At 40.0% G+C, this 15,307-nt stretch overlaps 1 protein-coding gene and 1 non-coding gene across 4 annotated transcripts in view; one reads left to right on the top strand and one right to left on the bottom strand.

Annotated features, from left to right (window-relative positions):
• Nucleotides 1–15,307, top strand: part of MAN1A1 (mannosidase alpha class 1A member 1) — a 186,117-nt gene that overhangs the window by 24,422 nt on the left and 146,388 nt on the right. The window lies entirely within an intron of this gene.
• On the bottom strand, nucleotides 2,355–2,460 carry LOC111725769. The gene has a single exon (XR_002773751.1). It is a non-coding gene; the product is annotated as a U6 spliceosomal RNA (small nuclear RNA).

The following is a 15,307-nucleotide window of genomic DNA, read 5'->3' as shown; positions in this document are numbered from 1 at the left end:
GGTGGTGAAGGTGACCCTGCTGGGACACCCCACAGGATAGGGTGGCAACAGTATAGCAGTGGTGGTGAAGGTGACCCTGCCGGGACACCCCACAGGATAGGGTGGCAACAGTACTGCACTGGTGCTAAAGATGTGCTCGGACCACTCTTTCAGGGAAGGTCACTGTGGTGGGAATGGGGAGGTAGGGTAGCTGTAGGTGACAAAGGGCAACACAAAGTAGGGGAACTCAATAGAGGAGCAGAAGGACACTGCTGAGTGCACAGTTGGGACTGTCAGTCATGGGCTTGAACTGGCCCCCTCTGCTCCCTAGTTTGATTCCTTAGTAGGAGTCAGACAGGCTGCCATATTTGGAGAAGGCAGACAAATAGATTGGCCTAACCTTAGAGTTTTCATAGGTGTTTGGAACAGAGGGAAGACATATGATCCCCCAGGTCTTTTTCTGAGAATCTGATACAGGGTTCATTTGTTTGCAAGAATGTACATCTGCCTAATTTAGGTTAAAGACATGGGGGCAGAGGAGGAATTTATTGTAAGATGAAAGGGGATATCTCATAGATCTAGAAGGGCAGCAGGACATCACAGGGCCTGGAACTACATCTGTAGGGCACCAGGATCCAAGACTGCTCTTCTTCATTTTTTATCCTGCTTTTTGTCTCTAGACATACCTGCTCTATTTCCTCTGCAGACAGGCTCTCTCTGCATCAGTCCACTTATTTACATGGCCAGTGAGTTTAAGCACTAATAGAGTTTCTAATAATCATCTCTAAGGTTCAATTCCAAATTCCAAGAATGGAACATCTGACCCAGCTTTAGTTTAGTGTCTAATCAGCTATGGCCAGGGGTGGAGTATTGATTTTTAGTTCAAATGTAGCCATGGCACAGAGCCTCCCAAGTGACGGGAAGGAGAGGGCTGCCTGGCTGAACAGAGGTCTTTCAGCATCTCTGCTGCTTCCAGACATAAGTTTGCTCTACTTGTCTTATTGAAAATATCTCTGTTGTAGGCATCAGGGGCAGATTATTTGGGGTTCTGTTATATTTTCACTGTGGAAAATATTTTCTTCTTGAAATGATAATTTACCAAAAGTAGCATCTTTATATCATTCCATTAACTGTTATACACACACGCCTGCCAATTATCAGTTCATGAACCAAACTTAACTGCCCTGAGATGGTCACCATTTAACAGCCTACCATATTGCTTCTTCATGATGTGATGAGGTCTGAGCACTTAACTTTAATGATAATTAAAACACAGACACACATGAACTTGATTCCAAATTTACAAAATAATCAAACTTACCATTTATCTTAAAAAGTCTTACCTGTCCATCAAGGCTCAATTAAAACCTTAATCTGTTCCACAAATTCGTGTCCCCTGACAGCAGAAAACTGTTTCCCTCTCTGTATTTTTATGACTTTCTTTGTTGAAACCTCTGTACTCATTACATTCTGACTGTTAAAGGTAGCACATGCCGAGGCAGTGAGATGAAAGAGCACATGGCTTATTCACTTTATTAACAGTCCAGCCCTGTGTTGGCACACGGTGCCCTCGGGCCTCTGCCTTTCATCTGTGTAAGTGACGGCAGTGCTTGCCTTTCATGGCTTTTGTTAGGAGCCAGTGAGTGCTTGGGTGCAGAACTGTTATTTGTGGGTTAAGAAGCCTATGCAGATAGATTATTTAAGAAAATAGTTTGGAGGTTTGAAAGATCCTACGTCTAACCCCCCTTCTGCTACTTGGTAATTCATGGTGTGGCGTGGTGATTAAATTACTGTTCCACCTTGTCCTGGGCATGGTATGTGGTATGTTCGTGTCCTTTCACTGTTGTAACAAATTATCACACACAGTGGCTTAAAAACAATACAAATTAATATCTCACAGTTCTGTGGGTTAAAGTCAAGGTGAGCTTGTTGGGGTTTCTGTGTGTCTAGTCTCATAAGACCAGAAATGGGATGTCAGCTGGCCCAGGCTCCTAACTGAAGGCTCTGGGGGAAGAATCTGCTGGCAAGCTCTTTTCAGTTGTTGACAGTTCAGGTCCTTGTAACCGTAAAACTGAAGTCCCCATTTCCTTGCTAGCTATCAGCTCATCAAGGTCACCTACATTCCTTGTTACCATCGCCCCCTCCATTTTCTTGTCATTTATTCATTCAGACAAATAAAAATGTTATATATTATATGGCATACATCCTGGTGTTTTGAAATATGTATCCATTATGGAATGGCCAAATCCGACTAATTGACATATCCATTACTTTACATCTTCTTTTTGTGGTAAAGACACTTAAAATTTACTCTTAGTAATTTTCAAGGATACACTACATTATTATTAACTATAGTCAGTATGTACTGCTCTCTTACAGATCTGAAACACTTCCTAAATTTGCCTGTGTTCCTCATGGAGGGGCCTGCTAATCTTTGCTGTGTCTTTTCAGTTTTCATATAAATGCTGCCGCGTGGAGCGTGACCCCTCCCTTTTTCAAGTCCCGTTCAAAGGAATCTCTCTGACTTCTCCTCCTGTTGCATTTCTCCTGCTCCCTGCTGAAGAATGTTCTCTGCACTTAAGGGCTCACTTGATTAGATTGCCCCCCCATAATCCAGGTTAATCTCTATTTTAATCATCTTAATTAGCCTTAAGTAGCTTTCATTATATCTGCCAACTCTTTGTGTGTGAAAGAACATATTCGCAGGTCCAAGGATTAGGGCATGGATGTTTTAGTTTAGTTTAGTTTTGTTTTTTTCCCCAGCGAGTCCTTTTTTCTTCTTTACTGCTTTTGGGTACTGTGTATGTGTACGGTTTGTGAAGCCAGGCACAGTCACTCAACAGCCATTGATAAACCGTGTGTTCAATAAGCAGAAACCGTTATGCAAGACGTGTCTTGTGCCATAAGTTACCTGTAGGAATAACCCAGATCAGAAGAAGCTGGGTGTATATTGTGGTAGCACAGTCAGTTCTTTGTGTAGCTGCTTGTACTGTGTGCAAATAAACAGAGGCAAGGCAGAGATGTGGTATCCACATGTGAGGAGTATTGATGAATAGGAAGACTATTTCATTCTCTCTTAGGATTTTTGTTGAAGCCTTTGATAAAGTGTCTTATTTTAATCCCATTATTATTCCTGTTTTTAAAATGAGTATTCTGTGTTCAGTGGGGGTAAAGTGCCCAGTGTTATAAGGCCACTAAAAATCTTGAATAAAAAAGAATCCTGTTGGGCAGCGCCTGTGGCTCAAAGGAGTTGGGCGCCGGCCTCATATATTGGAGGTGGCGGGTTCAAACCCGGCCCCAGCCAAAAACTACCAAAAAAAAAAAAACAAATCCGGTTTTGTGTTTATTCTCCCTAAGTGTTAGCAGGTATAGTACAGAAGTTAGGAACACAAACTCTGGAGCCAGACTCCCAGGATATGATTTCTCTCTCTGCCACATGTGTTCACAGACTTTGGGCGAGTGACACAACCTCCCTGTACCTTAGTTTTCTTATGCATAAATATAGGCCCTACTTTGTAGAGTTACAATTAAGGATTAAATTAAATATATCAATATATGTAAAGTACTTAGAGTTGTGACTAGGACAGAGTGCTCTAGAAGTACTCAAATTATCTTTAATGATTTTCATACCAACTGTATTTGCAGATAAAATATTCATATATCATTAGTGACTTTGAACACTGAGGATATTCAGGACTGAAAATCATAGCACTCTGAGTTCTACAATAAAATGAAAAAGAGAAAAAAACATTTTCTGGTAATTAGAAAAAAAACAACTTGCTCTGTTTATCTACTTGTCTATTTTTATACGTAGCAGAAATACCACAGGAAAAGAGTGTGCTTAACCTTTGGAATGCATCATTAGGGGTAAGAAATAGTCTTCCTGTGAAAATTGAGCAGGATTCTAATTTTCCAGAGAGCCTTCATCTGGAGATTATATGGAAAGAAATTATAGTTGACCTTTGAACAGTATAGGAGTTGGGGCACCCACTGACCTCTCCCCCAGTCAAAAGTCTGTGTATAACTTTTGACTTTCCCAAAACTTAACTGCTAGTAGCCCACTATTGGCCGAAAGCCTTACTTACTGATAGTGTAAATACTCCACTAGCACATATTTTATGTATTATATACTGTATTATTACCATAAGGTAAGCCAGAGAAAAGAAAATACTATTAAGAAAATCATAAGGGATAGAAAATAATAGTCAGGCACAGTGGTTCATGCCTGTAATCCCAACACTTTGGGAGGCCAAAGCAGGAGAATCAGTTAAGGGAAGGAATTAAAGGTCTACCTGGGCAATATAGCAAAACCCCATTTCTACTCCCTCCAAAAAAAAAAAAATGTAACAAAAGTTAGCTGGGTATGGTGGTGTATACCTATAGTCCCAGCTATTCAGGAAGCCAAGGTGGGAAGATCACCTAAGGCCAGGAGTTGAAGGCTGCAGTGAGCTATGATTGTACTCTAGCAAGACTCTGTTGGGGGAATGGCGGGGTGGGGAAGGAAAGAAAATATATTTACTATTCACTCAGTAGAAGTGGATCCCATAAAAATCTTCATCCTCATCATCTTCATGTTAAATATGCCAAGGAGGAGAAGGAAGATCAGGGGTTGGTCTTGCTGTCTCAGGGGTGGCAGAGGCAGAAGAAAACCCATGTGTAAGTTGACCTTCACGATTCAAACTCATGCTATCCAAAGGTCAACTGTGTTTAAATTTGGGAACTTGAATTTGCTGTTGAAATACAGTGATAGTTAAGATAACCACGCATGTAGTATAAGATTTGCAAAGCTTGAAATGTGCTTTGCCGCTGTCATTTTTATTTTTGAATATTTGTTAGGTTTGTGTGTTTGCTGCCTTCACTTCCTTCCATCCCATAGTTTAATTGTTCTTAATTGCTGCCTTCACTTCCTTCCATCCCCTAATTTAAATGTTCTTTAGAATATTCTCAAACTACTTCTTTTTTCCATCACCTTCACTCCGTCACTTCCACCTCAACTTTAGCTATTTGAGTTGTCTATTCAAGACTTAGATCTAAGGCTTTATTACGTTAAAACTATTCAAAACTCTAGTTTTTCCATTCTTATGTTCCCCAAGTTTGGCCTTCTGATGATTGGTGAGTTAGTTGTTATCATGTGCATGCATCCCCTCAGGTTGCAGACAGCTGATTAGACTGATATCCAAGGAGAGGTGGATAGAATCTGGCATGTTCTCATACTGTCCACTCTGTTATCTACTTAGAGAAACTGAGAACCACGAGACGCAAACAAAATGATAACCTGCATTTGTATAATATTATGGATTAAGCAGAACACTTGACATGCTGGATGTCAATTGGTTACTCAAAAATAGTTGATGATTAAGTGCATGGTTACCTGATACAGTTGCCAAGTATCAGTGAAATACATGAGATAGTGATCAGATTCAAAATACATTTTTCTCATGGTATTTAACAAATTCTTGGCTTTTTAAAATATGGGCAAAAGGAAAGTGTTAATTGCAGTGAAGATGATATCCACTCAGTTCTTTTTGGATCGTTCTGTTCAACTTCGAATCCATAGGCTTAATGGGACACACCCTGGCACTTCATTTAAAAGGAAGAAACAGAACATTTTTGATTCCAGTCGTGTCTGCCATATTTTCATATCAGGGCTAGAAACTGGGAAAAGCAGTTTACAAGAGAACTATGTTTTATAATATGATCTTTTGTTAAACTTTACAAGTTTGTTTTTATCACACTTTCTGAAGTGGTAGAATAGTGATAACTACTTCACAGACTTGGTGATCAAGAAGAATCAGCTTTAAATGTAGTTGGCATCTTTCACAGGTTTGGGCAAAGTCCAGCGGGTTTCCCGTGATCTCGGTTAGAATGGGGAACCTCTTCTATCTGCCACGCCTTGCAGTGGGCTTGGCCTCGTGCTTGAGCACCACACCAAAGGTCCAGCTATGCAGCCGTTGAAAACTAGTTGAGGCCTTCCTTCAATTCTGAAATAACTTGTTGCCCAAATCTGCTTTTGCCACTTTATAATTCAGAATCTTGTGCTGAAGACATTTTGGAAAAACTCTTAACAGCTTAACAGCTTTATCTGTGAAATATGGGGAAATGCTTAAGTTTATCCATCAAGAATTAGTTGATCTGGGGAAGGGAGACTTGAATTGCAGTGAATCATCATTTACATATGTCACACTGTAGAAAACTGTAAGCAGGCTGGGCTCAGTAGCAAACATCACAGGACTGTTTCTTGCCTGGGGTAAGTTATATAATGGCATTTTATCGTGGTAGTCTGGACCAGTAACTAGAGGGTCCCAAAGAAGAGAGATCGTGTTACTATGAAGACAGCTCCTTTACAGATGGTTACCATTAGTCCTAAGGGTAGAGTCTGGATTCCAAAGAATATTGGAAACACGTATCCTAGTAGTCAAGGATCTGAGCTGAGCAGGGCCCAGTACCACAGTTGGTTGAGTCAAGGGGAGGAAAAAAAGTAGATGTAGAACCAGAATTACAGCATTACCAACATTGTAACATTGATAAGGTCATCACGTGGATGTACAGCTGTGCACTGGTAAGTCCCTTGTGGACAAGAATTGGATGCAGAATATAGCTGGAGCTGTAGGTGCTCAGAAGATGTTTGTGGAGGCAATGAATGGTTCAGCCAGGCACAAAGGAAAAAGTAGGAGTCAAATTTGGTCTGGAGAATGTAGTGTTAGGACAGATTCCACACTGCTGCCCAACTGAATCCCTCGGGGAATTTGCCTTCTGCCTGGCAGACAGAGTTATGTGCTGGCTTCCTTCTGGAAGTTCTGTAGGGAGAATGCTATTGCTATGGAGGGCTGAGGCCCTTGGAACACCTCACCATTGTCCGATGTGAACACTTGCAGGCCATCTCTTCAATCCACTAGATTTTAGGACTTCAGTTCTTTGTCAGTAAAATTCAAAGGTGAGTAGTTACGTGCTGAAGGGTGACTTCCTGAGATGGAACCAAGGAAGCAGGCAGAATAGACAGATCCCTCAGAAATCTTGACAGAGTATCCTGGTAGAAGGTAAACTATTCTCCTGGTTTGGAGGAGCATTTTAAACAAGGATAATTTAAATCGAGTTAAGGAGTCCTAAGCCAAGGACAGTATTTTATATTCAGTACTGGGGAGATATTTTCTGTCAGTGGTAGAAGGTCATACTTCTTTATTCGGAACAACAGTCTTGTTTCCAAAAATGAAGGAGATGGAATTCTAATATTGTTCAAACAACGAACAGAAAGCACATGGTGTAAGACAGTTTATATGGAAATTGATAGTGGAAGATCACAAATGTACTGACCTGTTTTAAATAAGATTGGGTGTAGTTATTATAAAACCTTAAGAAAAGAATTATGTTCTTCCACATATATATGTGTAGGTATGTATATATTTGAAGGTAAGAAATTTTGTTTGAGAAAAAGAAATGTAACTTGGCTATGATAGTCTATAAAAGTAGATAAAAATTAAGCATTTCAACTAGAGTTTTCAGTTTTGCTAACCAGAAGCATCATACTTAGTAAAAAATATCATTTTTAAAAAATTTTTATTACCTAGGGCTCTTTTTAGAGAGCTAAAACTGTTTAATACTGTTACCAAAACAGGATGTAAACACTGGGGTAACTCAGTGTTTCCTGATACTGTGGATAAATTATATTACAGATATCTTAATTAATACTTGAGGTTTTTATTTAAAAATACAACATAGTTTTCTTTGATAATTGTTATTTACTTGAATAATTTATTTGATTTTGAAGAATTATTTTACTTTTTTCAAACAAAGCAGAGGAAAGCTACCCAGATCATTCCGTGATATTACTGTTTTCTGAGTGAATCCAGGAACCCTGACTACACACCTCTTTTTTTAACCATTTGTATCCCAAACCCCCAGAAATCCCTCAAATTCGTCATTCAAAGCTTGGTCAGAGGACGTGGCTACCACAATTTCTTTGGTAAATGATATTATTTATTTATTTTTTTATATTATTTATTGTTTACCACTGTCAGTTGTCAACCTTTAAAGTAGTTTCAGCTACCAAACGATAGGAAAAGAAATAGTACAGAGAAAAACTTCTATTTTCCCAAATTGGGAATACGATATAAAGTGCATCCTTGAGTTGATCACTCAAGTTTCAAAAAGACAACCAAAGAATAACTGCATGAATGTTAAATTCTTTAGCAGTTAGTGGCAGGTGAGCTAGTGATAACATCACTTCAGGGCGAACTTCAGACCCAGCTGGTTGGCTGCTCCTTAAAGGATGATGCTACTGCAGTTGTCTGGCTTTAAGTCCTATAAAGCAGCAGAACAGCCACTGCGACAGCCTGTCTACACGTCCCATCTTTGCTCACAGCGGAAGGATGAGGGAACGCAGGATACCCACAGACCTTGACAGATGTCTCAGTGGCTGGAACTTTGTCATGTAGCCCCCTCTAGCTGTAGAGAGGCTGAGAAAGTACACGTTTGGCCGTCCCAGCTTCTGCCCAGGGACAAACAAGGGAAAAAGAGATTTGGGTGTGGGTGAATCCACGCATAGTATCTGCAAAAGCTAGACTGCGTATTCCTATTTTTCTGTTTTTATTGTTATTTTGTAGGTTAGTATGGTCTTTTTGAATTGTGAAGTAATTTGACCTCTGCTGACAATCTTAGCATTTCTTTTCTTCCTAAATTTATGGAGATCTTTGCCTGGTTTTCAAGCCCTGGAGCAGCTGAGCAATATTGGTAGTCATTGCACTCAAAGCTAACAGTAATGCAGTCTGTTCTAACAGGTCACTGAATCTGGCATATATTTACTGCTGGGCACTTGCCATCCAGCAACTATAGAATGAATGATGTTTATCTCTTTTTACCATTGGAAAAAAAAATCAGGTTTTATCAGATTTTAAAGCTCTACCAGAATGGCTACACTAATGCCTTTTCAGTAGGAAATACTTACTGTCACTTACAGAATATCTCACATAGTCTTCAGTCCATAGAAAACACAGTTTATAGGGTGGTAATTCTGTGGGCATGTTAGATGTCAGTGCATGCCTTAAGGATGGTACTATTTGCCTGTAGTCCAAAATAAATATTTGCTATGTGGTCATAATCTTAGTAGCATAAAAGTCTAAATGGAGCTACAGTAGAGAGAACTTAGAAAAATAATCATCTCTGTTCTTTTTTTTTTTTTGCATATGTTTAACAAGAAATCTGATATTGCCAATTTAGGGTATTTTTAGAATGCTGTTGACATTTAAATTAGTAAATTGAGCAATATGTCTTTTTTTAGTAGCCACAAATGAAATTATTAGGGTGTTCTCTTGGTGAAATATCATCTACAGTAAATCCAGGAGTAAACATAATGATATGAGTGTGTGGGAGCCCAGATGAAATGAACAAATATCTTTCAAAAGAAGGAACTTTTAGCTGTTAGATGAAGGTAAAGCAAAGTTCTTTTTCAACATATGTAAGGCAACTTTTTCCTTACAGGGCACCAGAAGTAAGAGATACTCTAATTTTTAATTCCTTAATCTACCAATATCCAGAGGGTGCCAAAAAAAGTATACACATTATAAAAAAAAATTATTAAAATTTTAATACTCAATATATACTAATAACAAAAGATGAATACAAGTCACAATGAGCACCTCTTCAAATGTGACATATTACAAATTTAATACAGCATTTTCCTTTCTTAAAATCTATACTGTTTTTTGGACCTTCTGTATTTAATATTTGTCCATATGTCTGCAAAGTTTTCAAAAGAAGGAAGACTGAAGCTGGTTTTTGCATGTCATGTTTTTCAAAGTCTCACTCCTAAAACCTAAACTTTCCCAGAAAAACTAGATAGGAATTAGAAATGTATACTGACAACACATGAGATAATTTATTTGGAAGTTTATTTGGAAAGAAAAGTTTCCTCCAGATTGCCTGGGTCACATGTTTGGCTCAGGACAGTGTACGAAACAATATATCTTTGACTTTGAAGTCAGCCTGAATTCAGTGCCAACTTCCACCACTCACTAATGTCTGATGTTGGGAAAATTACTTACCCTCTTGATTTCTTCATCAGTGCATTGGGAGGGACTCAATGTGGAGACTGCCTTTCAGGTTTTGTGTAAGGAAGTGAGAGGATATGTAATGCTTTACAGGTTTTCTGACATATGAGTGTTCAGTAAATGCTTTTTCTATTATAAGGAAGATAAGAAAATATTTTCTTGGGACACCCAATTATGATTTTTGAGACTTGTAGAATCACTAGTTGCTACTCCAAGATTATACTTGTGAATCAGCATTTCAGATATAAACATTAAATTTCATAAATAATATTAAAAATACCTTCTTTGGGGGTGGTATCTGTGGCTCAGTGAGTAGGGCACCAGCCCCATATACCAAGGGTGGCGGGTTCAATCCCAGCCCTGGCCAAACTGCAACAAAAAAAAATAGCCGGGCGTTGTGGCGGGCGCCTGTAGTCCCATCTACTTGGGAGGCTGAGGCAAGAGAATCACCTAAACCCAAGAGCTGGAGGTTGCTGTGAGCTATGACGCCACAACACTGTACTGAGGGCGATAAAGTGAGACTCTGTCTCCAAAAAAAAAAAAAAACCTTTTTATAGGTTTTGTTGTTATTCTCAGATAATTTTAAGATCTATCATGTGCATTATATAAAAATATTACTTTCAGAATCTTATAAGATCATAGGTTCAGGAATGACAATGGATATTCTGTTTACTTTTTAATGATAGATAATTTGAAGTAATCATTCAGAATTTGTTTTTCAAAAGCCAATTTCCTTATAATATATGCCTGTCTATTTTTACAATTCTACCTTCAAATAATAATTTACACAGTTACAATTTAGTAATCCTTTAGTTAAGAGCATAGTGATTTCTAGTTGTAATCTGAAAAGGAAACACTTGTACCCTGCAACTCTCCTCTTGATAACAGCTTTATTCATAGTTGCCAAAACTGGGAACCACGAAGATGTCTTTGAGTAGGTAAATAGATAAACTCTCGTATACCCAGACAGTGGCATATTATTCAGCAAAGAAGTGAACCATCAATCCACGAAAGGCTGTGGAGGTCCCTTACATGACTGTTACTTAGTGAAAGAAGCCAAACTATAAAAGCTGCATACTATATGGTTCTGATTATACGATGTTCTGGAAAAGGCAAAACCATGGAGATGATAAGCAGATCAGTGGTTAGTGGGGAAGAAGAAGGATGAATAGGTACAGCACAGAGGATTTGGGGGAAAGTGAAAGTACTGCCTGTGACATTGTAATGTGTTTGTCAAAACCAGTGAAATATGCTACACCAAGAGGGAACCCTAATGTGAATCGTGGACTTTGGGTAATAAAGATGTGTCACAATGTGTTCATCATTGGTAAGAAACGTGCCACTGGTGTACGATGCTAATGGTGGAGAGGTCGTGTGCTTGTGTGTACAGGGCATATAAAGGAACTTTTACTTTCTGTTCAGTTTTGCAGAGAACTCACAACTGCTTTAAAGAAAAAAAAAGCAGTGTGTTTTCTTATTTTAGAAAACACACACACACAAAGAAAAAAGAAAAAACAAGATAGCACAGCCTGCAACTCTTCTCTTGATAACTGAGGAAGAGGGCTTGACTGCCTAGGGCCAGTTTCTTTCAAACGAAGAAGAAGGAAGGAGTATAGTTTTTAACTTTTTTATAACTTTTGCTTATTTTTATAAAACCTCAATTCATTGATTTTCATTGATCCTTAGTTACGTTTTCATAACTGGTAACCATAACAACTAGTATTACAGCTGTTAATACTATTAATAACTTCGAAATATTTGTAAAGTTTAAAAGAAGAATCTAAAAGAACAAAAGGTTTAGCCTTGGTGAACTTGACAGATCTATAAACAAATCTTTTAAAGACAGCATACTTCAGTTTTTAAAAATCATTGTGTGGCTGCTACAGAAAAATAAATGTAGTAAAAAATTGAAATTGTACAATAGTATACATGAGTTAAAAGAACATTTGCACTTTCCTTTTTATTACAAATTTTTTTAAAAAACCCTTTGGAGATAAGACGCTACATGAGAATAGTGTTTGTTTTCTATGGAGTAATTTTTTCGATTTCCTTAGACTATAAAGGGAGTGTCATGATACCCCAGCCAAAGGATACCGTTTTCTGTTGATCACTAAAAAAAGATTCTGATGCTTCCCACGTTGAAAAAGCCCTCCCAGGTCAGCCATCATCACAGGCCTACTTGCTGGCCTCACAATGACCACAAGGGTCTCAACTGCACTAATCTAATGAATATAGTTTTAGTGTTAATTAAAAATCAGCCAAATAAACAGACCAAAACCCTGAGGTTGAACCTCAGAATGCAGAGTGACAACTTCTGAACTCCCAGTGACAACTTCCGCATGAAGAGAACACAGTCACTATAACCACAAGACAGATATGTTCAGTGAGGACATAACTGCGAGTGATAGGCCCTCCGCTGATGCCAAACTGTTCTCAGCAGCAATGCTGCTCTCCAAACTGGAATGTGCTAGATACTCACATTATAAACAAGCCCTTTTTTAACCTCAAACTTTAGAAATGCTAAAGCACTATCATTTAAAATATTTTAGAGAAATGTATTTACATTTTAGTCAGTATCTCTTTTCCATTTTTTTTTTTTGTTTGTTTGTTTTTTGCCTTGTACCCTCCTCCATTTAGTAACAGCACAACAGTTTATAAAATAATGTCGGGATTTGGCCATAAACAAACAGAACCATTAAATGCATAAGATTCAGTTTTTTGAGCTAGAATTAAAGACACTGGCTTTTTCTTAGGAGAATGAAATACTTCTTAGAAACAGAACAATCTGTACTCTTTAAGTTGTTATTACTAGAATTCTCACTTTTTAAAACTGACTTTACCAGGCATTCTGTCTCTTTTGCTGAAGAAATTGCCATTGCTAACCACTCTTTCACCAGGGAATAATGCTCAGGGGCCCATTAGAGTACATGTAATAGCATTAAATAATTACTCCTTTATATATCTCCTACCATCTTTTTTAAAAAAGTATATTAAATTTGGCTGTGAGAGAATTCAGGACGTCTAAATCGGAAGAGATTTCGCACACATCTACATATATCGGTTCACTCAGTGGTGAGGCGGCACTGAGTCTGAGTCGCTGGCACAAACAACTTGCATATATGGCAACAGGAAAGTAGAGTCGTGGAGACAGGAAAGAAAAACTGGTTAGCTGCGGGGGTGGTCAACCTCAGAAAGCCTCGCAGCTTCAGATATCCGGTGTTGGTGCAGTCAGCAGCTTGGCATGAAGGAGAGGGATTCACAGTTTCCCCTAAGTCTAGTGACAGCAGGTTGGGTAGGGTGGCAGCATCTTATCTGCCCAAGGAGTATTCAGGGACAGGAATAGAAAAGTTGGGGACAGAACAGGATCAGAGAACTAGAGGGGAGGGAAGGTCGTGAGAGTTGAAGGATGCAAGGCAGTGATGTGATGTTCCTTCTTGGAGCCAGCTCACAAGCCTGATTTGGGGTGTGTTATTTTGGTACAAGGCATGGCCGTGGCTTCTTGGACCCCAGAAAGAGCTGCCCTCTGTGTGGAGCAGCAGGAGAACTCAGGCCACAGCTGACTGTAGGTTTGCAAGCAACAAAACAGTGAGGGCTCTCAGGTGTGGTGCAGTGAAGAGAGTCAGAATCAGAGATTTCACAGCCCTGCTCGTCTCTGCACTGCGCTGGGCCTCAGCTTCCTCAACTGCAAAATGGGGATCATACTACCCCAGAGGGGTTTCACAGAGATTAACTAAGGGTGGTAAATTCTATCCAGTTCCCCTCACGGTGCAGAGGCACAGTGCAGTAGCTGACAACGTTAATTCACATCCTCCTTGACAGCCTCCAACTCCATAACTCAAAGTGATGACAGCGCCTACGGTTTCATTTGTAGAAAAGAGTAATGCTCTCTAAAATTCGAAACTGCTACTCCTCAAGTGACAAGAGAATTGCTGAGAAGTTCATGCATAATACTTTATACATCTTCGATCTCAAGGACTTTGCTAATGTGGCAGCGAGGCAGCACCTGTGGCAGGACGGCAGGATGAAGCCAGCCCTGAAGGGGCAGCTCACGCTAGACGTGGACTAGGAGTTGCTTGCTGAGCTATGGGAAGCATGATGGGTGGGAAGCCGCGTGCGCACAGACCTAAGAGCTGTTAGGTCAAGACACACCTCTGAACTAGGGGTTGCAATGCAAACTGCTGGGCTGTGGGCTGAAGGCTCACTCACATTTTTCCCTTAGCCAGCATAGTGTATTTTTACAGTGGCTTTAGTCAGAGCCTTCACTCTCACTTGGGTATGTTCCCCATCCATTTCCAGTTGCCCTGGACCTGGCCATTCTCTCTCTTCGTGGTCCTTCAAATGTTCAGCCCTCTTTGGAGCCCCAGGCAGAACAGAGGCACGGGCCAGAGAGCTGGCTGTGTAGGCAGAACAGGGACTGAGTTGCCAGGTGACAGACAGCACTTAGCACTTTCAGTGAAATTTGAGTTTCACATAAACAAGTAGATTTTTCTCCTATAAGTATGTCCCGTGAAATCTTCGCATTTCCCCTATCTGGCAGCCTTCTCAATTCCCATTTAGAATTCTCACCTTGGCACCAGTAGGTGCTCAGGACATGGTCATTGTCAGTGTAACACCTCAGCAGCCTTGGGGGAAGGGAGATAGGACAGTATATTTCAGCATTTGAAAGAGGTAACTTGAGCCAGATGTGTGAGTGTTTTGATAAGAGGTAAAGTTGGAAACTGGTGGCTGGGAGGGTGATGATAGCTAGAAGGTGATGGGGAGGGTCTTGACCACTGGCTCTGGGAAGAACTGTGTGAGGGGAGGTTCATCCCCTACACTGGCCTAGGTGGCCTCTCGACACCTGACACCCGTTAGGTGAGATGTAATTGTGTGGACTTCAGGCCTGCAGTCTTTGCAAGCACGTAGTCTCAGTCAGGCCAGACTCTGCCCTTTTTCTCTCCTAGCCCTGACTTGCTCTGGCCACTCCTGAGTTTAGAGGTCTCTGTTCCTTTGGGGCCCTCCCCTTATCTCAGTTCAGCTCCCGACGCCTGGGAAGACTCTGAGGAGGTGTGTGTGGTGGATAAAGTTCAGCCACATGATCACATTTGATCTCAGCATGTTACACATGCTGCCGGGGGAGATAATGTTTGGGGGGTTGGTTTTGTTTGTTTGTTTTTAAATAAGCTTTATTTTTCAGAGCAGTTTCATGTTCACAACAGAATCAAGCACAGAGTTCCCTGGGACCCCATCCCCACATGGGGACAGCCTCTCCTTCTCAACATCCCATACCACAGTGGCACCTTTGT

The sequence above is a fragment of the Otolemur garnettii genome, unplaced genomic scaffold, assembly GCF_000181295.1.
Source record: "Otolemur garnettii isolate 467f Iridium unplaced genomic scaffold, OtoGar3 scaffold00002, whole genome shotgun sequence".
Lineage (NCBI taxonomy): Eukaryota > Metazoa > Chordata > Mammalia > Primates > Galagidae > Otolemur > Otolemur garnettii.
The sequence above is the reverse complement of the archived record's forward strand: the minus strand, read 5'-3'. Positions and strand labels throughout refer to the sequence as shown.